Source organism: Phyllostomus hastatus, unplaced genomic scaffold (assembly GCF_019186645.2).
Source record: "Phyllostomus hastatus isolate PE091 unplaced genomic scaffold, TTU_PhHast_1.1 phas_scaffold_60, whole genome shotgun sequence".
NCBI lineage: Eukaryota > Metazoa > Chordata > Mammalia > Chiroptera > Phyllostomidae > Phyllostomus > Phyllostomus hastatus.
Genome location: NW_025334038.1, coordinates 6,439,755 through 6,449,651, shown reverse-complemented (window position 1 = coordinate 6,449,651; position 9,897 = coordinate 6,439,755). Strand labels below are relative to the sequence as shown.

At 40.1% G+C, this 9,897-nt stretch overlaps 1 pseudogene; it reads right to left on the bottom strand.

The window, feature by feature from the left end:
- Window positions 1-239: 239 nt before the first annotated feature.
- LOC123810308 overlaps window positions 240-9,897 on the bottom strand; it is a 28,701-nt pseudogene continuing 19,043 nt past the window's right edge.

Genomic DNA, 9,897 nt, shown 5'->3' with positions numbered 1-9,897 from the left:
AATAGAGCCAGATTTCTCTTTTCAAATAAAAATATTACATTAAAATATGTTTAGAAGTCATAGTTGTTTTTCCTCTTGATTCAACCTTTCTCCTCCTCCTAACAGAGCCCCAGGAACCTGAAGGGCATGTCTATCACTAAAGAGATACACCATTCAGCCACTCCTTCCACATGGAAATCTGATAACCAATGGGCTGGCCTAACTCAGCCTGCCTTCAGGAACAGGAAACAATGACTATGTTATTGGGAAAATGGGTACTGAGGATGCCACCAATCAAACACTGTGTGCTGGGTCCAGGATGACTTGCACACCCAGGTCACTGCACAGTTTCCAACTACCATGGACAGGAGAGTCTTGGAACACCTGTCTCACTGGATGATGCTGTATGCCTGTGCTCACATTGCTCATAAACAGGGTGAATATCATGCTCATAACAATTGGAATAAAGATGAAATTGAAGCTTGTGACATGCATGGGACAGCAGTCCTGGCAATCCTGTCCAGGGTTGGTATGAACACCTTTGTACTGAGCAGAAGGCTGGCTGTATTTCCTGGCCCACACTCTATCTCAATGCATTTGCTTTATAATACAGAACACTGTGTTTTATACTTGAAGTTGAATTCCCACATTGGCTCCTGTCTGTTCTCAACAATCTTTCTGAAGCAAAAAAGCAAGCATTTAGAATTCTTTAATATGCTGGGCAAGCTTTCTGGAGTGCCTAGGTTTTTGGAGGTTTGAGCAGCAAAGTGCTCATACATATGGTATAGAGATTGAATCACAGATGCTAGGAGGAAGTCCACCTTCTCGAAGGACTTTGGTCACAGGCACAAAGGCATCTAATGTGTAGTGCCTGAAACACAACACATTACTCCTACCAATTGTGGCCTGTCTGTCCTGATCCACATCAGTCTCCTATGACTCTAGGTTCCTGTATGACTTTACTGGCCAGCAGTTAGCTTGTCCCCAGTGCTCTATTTCATACTTAAATTATGACCTCCTTCACTTCTCAGCTACTTTTGCTTCTTTGCTATGTGAAATCCAATCCATATATACTTTATTATGCTGTATTTCTCCATCCTTATATTTTTTCTACTTTTTTAAATTGTTGACACTACTATAAATGTCCTCTTTTTCCCACATTTAGCTCACCTTCATGCAGCCCTGGTGCCTGTTCGCTCTGGCTGTCACATCACTGTTGTCTGTGTCTATGGATTATGCGTATATATGTTCTTTAGTTAATCTTATCTATATGTTCTTTAGTTAATCTTATCAGCTTCTTTCATCCAGTCCCCCTCTCCCTTCCTCTCTGGCAGCTATTGGTTTGTTCCATTTGTCCAAGCCTCCATTTTTATTTTGTTCATCAGTTTATTTTATTAGATTCCATGTATAACTGAGATCACATGGTACTTGTCTTTCACTGACTGGCTTATTTCACTTAGAAAAATAATCTGCAAGCCCTGGATGGCATAGCTCAGTGAATTGAGCGTGGGCTGTGAACCAAAGCATTGCAGGTTCGATTCCCAGTCAGGGCACATGCCTGGGTTGTAGGCCATGGCCCCCAGCAACCGCACATTGATGTTTCTCTCTCTCTCTCTCTTTATCCCTCCCTTCTCTCTAAAAATAAATAAATAAAATCTTTAAAAAAAGAAAAGAAAAGAAAAATAATCTCCAGGTTCATCCATGATCTTGCATCAAGTAAGAATTCTGTTTTTGATGGCTGTGTAGTATTCCATTGTGTAAATGTACCACAGCATTCTTATCCACTCATCCACTGTTGGGAACTTGGGCTGTTTCCAGATGTTGGCTATTTTAAATAATGCTGCTATGAATTTAGAAGCACCTATATTCTTTCAAATTGGTGATTTTATATTCTTAGGATATATTCTCAGAAGTGGGATCATTGGGCCAAAAGGCAGTTCTGTTTTTAATTTTTTGAGATTTCTAATTTTCATTATTTCACTCTAAAAAAGGGTAAATCTTTGCAATGTACTTTAGACCCTGTTATGGGGAAGAGCCACCAGGTTCTCTGGTCACATGTCTCAGAGCATTCCTTCCTCCCTTACTGCCACATTCTCACTGAGTTCATAATCTTCACTACACTCTGCACCTAGTATCAAGAGCTAGCACTTTGGACTTCTGGCCAAGATGGAGGCATAGGCAGAAACACTGTTCCTCCTCGCACAACCAAAATAAGAACAACAACAATTTAGAAATAAAATAACAACCAGAACTGACAGAAAATCAAACTGTATGGAAGTCTGACAACCGAGGAGTTAAAATAGACACATTCATCCAGACTGGTAGGAGGGGCAGAGTCAGGGGGCCGGGTGGAAAGGGGTCGCAGCAAAAAAAGCAGTGGTACCAGGTGTGCAAGGCAGCATCTGACAAACCTGAGATGAGCAAGTCTGCAATGGGCAGACCCTGGGCATGGGGTGGCAATGGGCAGACCAAGTGAGGCAGAGATCATGTAGTGGACCACTGCAAGCAAGGCATCTGGCTGACTGAGAGGTCCACCATTTGTGTGCAGATAAACCAGGTGAAACTGGGGAGTGAGACAGACCGTGCAACCCAGGGTCCCAGTGTGGGGAAATAAAACCTCAAAATACTGATTAAAAACACCAATTGAAAACACCTGTGGGAGTTGAGGTGGCAGTGGGAGAAACACCAAACCTTACAGGAAAGTTTAATGGAGAGACCCACAGGGGCCTAGAACATACACAAGCCCACCCACATGAGAATCAGCACCAGAAAGGCCCAGTTTGCTTGGGGGAAGCAGCAGAAGGATCTGAAATCCAACAGAGAGCAGAGCAAGTGCCATTGTTCCCTCTCAGACCCCGCCCCCACATACAGTATCACAATTCAGCAATGTGGGTTGCCCCGCTCTGGTGAACACCTAAGGCTCTGCCCCTCATATGTAACATGTGCGACAAGACAAAAAAAAAATGGCCCAAATGGAAGAACAGTTCAAAGCTCCAGAGCAAATACAACTAAGCAACAAAGAGATAGCCAACCTATCAGATGCACAGTTCAAAGCACTGGTGATTGGAATGCTCACAGAATTGGTTGAATATGGTCACAAATTAGATAAAAAAATGAAGGCTACACTAAGTGAAATGAAAGAAAATGCAATAGTCATGGGAAGAAAACTGGGACCCAAATCAATGGGATGGACCAGAAGGAAGACAGAAACAACCAAACAGAAAAGAATGAAGAAATAAGAATTCAAAAAAATGAGGAGAGACTTAGGAACCCCCAGGACATCTTTAAATATTCCAATATCCGAATCATAGGGGTGTCAGAAGGGGAAGAAGAAGAGCAACAAGTGGAAAAGTTATTTGAACAAGTAATAAAGGAGAACTTATCCAAGCTGGCAAGGGAAATAGACTTCCAAGAAGTCCAGGAAGCTCAGAATCCCAAAGAAGTTCGACCCAAGGAGGAACACACCAAGGAACATCATCATTACATTAGCCAGTATTAAAACTATGGAGAGAGTCCCAGAAGCAGCAAGAGACAAGGAGAGAGTAACCTACAAAGGAGTTCCCATCAGACTGTCAGCTGATTTCTCAAAGGAGACCTTACAGGCAAGAAGGGGTTGGAAAGAAGTATTCCAAGTCAAGAAAGGCAAGGGACTACATCCAAGATTGCATCCAGCAAAGCTTTCATTTAGAATGGAAGGACAGATAAAGTGCTTCTCAGAGAAGGTCAAGTTAAAGGAGTTCATCATCAGCAAGCTCTTATTTTATGAAATGTTAAAGGGATTTATCTAAGAAAAGAAGATAAAAAACATGTATAGTAAAATGGCAGCAAACTCACAGTTATTAACAACCGTACCTAAAACAAAAACAAAAACAAACTAAGCAAACAACTAGAACAGGAACAGAACCACAGAAATGGAGATCACATGGAGGGTTAGCAACAGGGGAGTGGGATGAGAGAGGGGGAAATGGTACAGAGAATAAGTAGCATAGATGGTAGGTAGAAAATAGACAGAGGGAAGGCAAGAATAGTATGGGAAATGTAGAAGCCTAAGAACCTATGACACATGGACATGAACTAAAGGGGGGGGGATGTGGGTGGGAGAGGGTGTGCAGGGTGGAGGGTAATGAAAGGGGGAAATGGGGCAACTGTACTAGCATAATCAATAAAATAAAATAAATAAAATAAAATAAAATAAAATAGGTAGCACTCTTATGAATCCCATCATTCACCCTCTGTTCACCACTACACTAGGTGTAGGGCAGCATAAGTACACAAACTATATGATACTACAAGATGACTAGCAAATCTCTGAAACTAATGAAGTTGGAAAGGCAAACTGATGGGTATCTGCAGCTTTTAAAAATTCTAGCTAACATAACCACCTGAGTAAAAGTCAGACAGTTTTTCTGAAACCTGAAGCAAGACTTTTTGCAGCAAATGAATATTGGATCAGAGGAGGAGACAACCACAAGGGCTGAAGGAGTGCAAAGCCAGCTTCTCCGGAAGCAGCAAGACAGCTCTGCCTGGCTCCTTGACCATGCCTCTCCTCAGGCTTCAGCTCGCATGATGGAAGAAACGCATTCTGACATCCTTGGCACACTATGGAAATGAACAATGCTTCAGTCTATTACATATTTAAAGGATTTGTTTACATGATCTCCAAAACAAATGGTAAGACTATGCCAAAATCATACAAATACATGTATTTGTGTGTGTGTTATTCAAGCAAGCACTGCTAAGACGCACAGCAAAGTATGTAGATACTCTGTATGTAGGTACTCTGTCACAGGAAGAAAGTGAAGGTTTGGAAACTACAGTGCAGTCTACCGCAGTCTCCCTTAGTGTTCACAAGTGTTAACTTCCCTGACATTTGCAAATTCCTCATCACAATCAAGACATATCAATAATGTTCATGTCATCCAATAACTGCATGGATCTCAACAGTAAGAAGCTCATGCTCAAAACAAGCAACCCAGTTAAAAAATGGGCAAAGGACTTGAACAGACACTTCACCAAGGAGGACATACAGAAGATCCAAAGACACATGAAACGATGTCCAATATCGCTAGCTATCAGAGAAATGCAAATTAAAACCTCAATGAGATACCACTTTACACCAGTCAGGATGGCCATCCTAAACACAGCAACAAACAAGTGTTGGAGAGGTTGTGAAGAAAAGGGGACCCTAGTGCACTGTTGGTGGGACTGCAGACTGGTACAACCACTATGGAAAACAGTATAGAACTTCCTCAGAAAACTAAAGATGGGTCTGCCTTTTGACCCTGCAATTCCACTGCTGGGACTATATCCTAAGAACACTAAAACACCAATACAAAAGAACCTTTGCACAACGATGTTCATAGCAGCACAATTTACAATCGCCAAATGCTGGAAGCAACCTAAGTGCCCATCAGCAAATGAATGGATCAGAAAACTATGGGACAGTTACACAATGGAATTCTATGCAGCAGAAAGAAAGAAGGAGCTCCTACTCTTTGCAACAGCATGGATGGAGCTGGAAAGCATTATGCTAAGTGAAATAAGCTAGGCAGTGAAAGACAAATACCATATGATCTCACCTTTAACAGGAACCCAAAAAGCAAAACAAAGAAACAAGCAAAATATAACCAAAGACACTGAAATAGAGGACAGGCTGACAGTGACCAGAGGGGAGAGAAGAGGGAATTTCAGGGGATAATGGGAAGGGTTTACAGGAACAAATTTAGAGGACACATGGACAAAAACTAGGGGGGGTGGTAATGGGTGGGAAGTAGGGAGTGATGGGTGGGCAGGCTGGAATGGGAGTAAAAGGTAGAAAACTGTACTTGAACAATGATTAAAATAAAAGAAAAGAAGTTCATGCTCTATATTACATCTATATGCAGTTCTTTCAAAAACCTATGAAGTAAAAAGACAATTTATCTGTCTTCCATACTCCAAGGTAAACAGGGACAGGAAAAACAGGTAACTCCCATTTGGAAAGGATACAAGGAGGTATGTAGAAGATTGGTTCCTCACAATTCTGAAATCCTTTGGGGCAAAGGTTGAAATGTTGCCCTACCCAGAGCTGTAGAAATATCTCTTGATTAAGCCTCTATTTAGGCTTCTTGTGAGTAGGTCCCAAAAACTCTTTGTTGTGCCCTATAAGGCCATGTTTGTTATATGATGTGTTCATTAATTACATATACATTGCCTCAATTTACTCACTTGTACCTTAGAAAAGAGCTTTCCTTGATAGCAGATAGTTTTCTTTTGGAGGACTAGCTACAAAAAGGTTGTGTGTGTGTGTAATTATAATAAACCTGTTAACATATTTACTTTCTCATAAATTATCAGGAAAATGCACACAAACCAAAAACATAAAAAGTGATAACATTCTCACCTATCTATTTGTTTATATCTGGTAGTTTATATCAGGGTCAAAAGTAGTTTATATCTGGTATTGTAGAATTTGCAGGGAAACTGTCACTTACATAGCTGATGAGAGTATAAACTGTTAAACTCAGACAGCAATGTGCCAATGTCTATAATAAAAAGTATGTATCCTTCGAATATTTGATGAGAATTTATCTACTGGACATGGCATCAAAAAATGTTATATATGTGAAGACTTGATTGTATCATATTGCAATGACAAAATTTTTTAAAATAATCAACACTTCCATTAATATATAACTCTCTAAATATTGTGTGTTACCTGCAGCAGAAACCTCTGCAATTATTTAAAGGAATGAAGGAGATCAGTATTTACAGATATGAGAATATGTCTGAGATACATTCTTAAGTGAAAAAAGATGAACAATGTATAGTGGGCTAGCAATTCCTTTTATGTATTAAAAATATGTTCAGGCACTGTTTTTTATTAACAAATACACACCACACCCATACACACCCCCACACACATTTTTTTTCCCAATAGAAAGACACAAACAAACAAGTTAACAAGGTTTGGTTTGAGGGAGATGTCTACTATTGTTTCTTCTATAACTTAAAAGTTTTTTAAAAAATTACAATAAGGAAATGTTATTTACAATGAAAGAAAAAATGTAAAAGTGTCACCCTGCCTATAAAGAGTTAGTTAATGATTAAGAAAATATTTTACATGTGCCAAGTGAATATACAGACTTTAAGACTTTCTAGTATAGGATAGTGGATGCAAAACAGAAGGTCATAGAACAAGCAGACTTTATATTTGATGCTACATGTCATGCAGAATGATGTATCAACTTAGAGGATGGTAGTGACCATTCTATTCAGGGTGCAGTTTAAATAGTGACTGAGTGACATATTTATGAAGTTTAGATAGTGATTGGGTGTCATATTTATGAAGTCAGTCAGTATGAGCTTACTTCTTAACTCTAACATTTAACTAGCTGTGTGGCCTTCGGCATGGTTTTCTATTGTTTCTCTGACTCAATTCCCTAATCAATAAGATACAGTTGATTATAATAACACCTGCATCATAAATGATATGTGAGCATTAAATTAAACACTACAGAAAAACTTTTAGGGTAATGTGACACAAACAATAGATAGCATACAAAGAACTAGGAGGGCTTATTCTGAGTCAGCGTCTGTTAGCTAAGGGGCTACAAAACTTTGGGAAACAAACTTATTTCCTGCTCAGACCTTTATCATTTAATTGAGAGCATTCTTAGTGTTGGAGGTTTCACAGGATTTTATACATCCTTTCTCAGTCCTGATTACCCAGGGAGCCCATCCTATCTAGCACAGAGCTGAACCACCCTGTGTCATAGTTTCAGGATTAAGTCAGGCAGGGGAAGTAAGGCAGCCAAGAGATTAGGAGACTTCTTGCAGGCAGAATGAGGACTCAGGCTTTGTCAAAGACGAGGGCTGAGTGTCCATCACCCCCTTTTGCTGTAGCCCCCCAAGTCCTTCCCTGGGGCCTCCACATGATCCTGCCTATCTTAGATCATTCTCCCCTCGGGGAATCTTACCAGTCATTGGTTGACTGATCAAGCATTGGGGCCCAGTTATGGAAAGAGGAGCAGAAGTAGCGCTCCTTCCAGGGAGATAAGCTTTGTCTCCTTAGTGGCTTATGGTCAGAAGGTCACTCACTCAGCCTTAGCCATGGGGGTTATAGCTCCTGAAACCAGGCAGGGCAGTTCCCAACAATAATGCCTGGAAAATAGTTAGCCATAAATAAATGTTTGGTGGTATCATTGTAATTAGCAAGATTTAAAGAAATATTAATTGTGGCAATAGTAGGTTGTCCTTTTAAGAATACCCCTGACATGACTGGATGAGGGAATGTGGCTCAACAGAACTCCACAGCATTTCTGATAGTACTCTAAAAATAATTCATTTGCAGCTCTTCTTTTTTGGAGTGTCAAGAAAATTGAAGATGAACATTTCTGGTTGATAGGTCAAACACTCTTTGCTGTCTTTCTAAAGAAAATGTAATGAAAGTACATAATTCTGTAGACTCAATACATTTGCAAAAATATGTTAAGAATTTGACTGACTATATCCAAAAACAGCTTTTCTCTATGAGCCTTAAATTTCTTCTCTTTACATGAGTAGGTGAATTTATGAATAAGAAAAGCATATCCATTTTTAATTTTTTGAGGTATCTCCATACTACTTTCCACAGTGGCTGCACCGATCTGCATTCCTTCCAACAGTGTACTAGGGTTCTCCATATCCTTGTCAGCACTTGTTTTTTGTTGATTTATCTCACTTCTGAGAATATATTCAGTGTAACCCAAATCACTAAATTGAAAGAGCATAAGCACTCTATGTTCATTGTGGCATTATTTCCAATTGCCAAGATATGTATGCAGCCCAAGTGTTCATCACTACAGGCATCCCCATACCCTCGGCCATTGACCAGTACCTGTCCATGGCCTGTTAAAAACTGGGCCACACAGCAGGAAGTGACAGACAGGTGAGTAAGGGAAGCTTCATTTATATTTACAGCTGTTCCCCATCGCTTGCATTACCTGCCTGAGCTCAGCCTCTTGTTAGTTCCCCTGGGCAGTGGCTGCAAATATGGATTATCATTAGCAGAGAGGTTTGCTTCACAAAGACCATAATAAATCAATTGCTTGCAGACTCATATCAAAACCCTATCAGTGAGTGGCAAGTGACAATTAAGTTGCATCTGGTAGCAGGCTTTATAGTGACAAGTGAGTTGATGTACCTCAGTTGTATAGTTACATCTGATGGCAGGCTTTAAGTCAGAACCTGAAACTTATTTTAGTCCACACACGGCCTGCCCATTATTTTATTTACCACTTCCATCCATGCCTCTTTCCTGCACAGCACACTTGTTTCAGTCACAGTTTTGGTAAGTCCACATGCCCACCCTAGCCAAAATGAGTAAAAAACAATTGTCTCTGGAGAGCTCTTTGAAAAGTGGGTAAGACCCAATGGTGAGACAACAGAAGAGTCTAAGACTGACAACAAAAAGAAAGCTGCATTTAAAAAAATACCAAGAGTCCTACTTAAATTATGTGTTCATTGCAACAGATGATTCACATTCAGCAAACCCATTTTATATAATATGTGGTGACCAGTTATCCAATGAAGCCATGAAACCTTCAAAATTGTTTCACCACAGGGAGACCAAGCACCCTGAATTAAAAGATAAGCCTTTAGAATTTTTTAAAAGAAAAATACATGAACATCAAGAACAGAAGCAATTGTTAAAGACCACCGCTTCATCAAATGTGTCTGCTGCACTGAGAGTATCACTCTTAGTGGCTAACTGCATTGCTAAACCTAATAAGCCCTTTACTACTGGTGAAAAGTTGATACTGCCTGCTGCTAAGGATATTCGTTGTGAACTTTTGGGAGAGGATGTAGTTCAAAAGGTGGCATGTGTTCCTCTTTTGGCTAGCACCATAACTACATGAATTGATGAAATAGCAGAGGATACTGAGGCACAATTGTTAA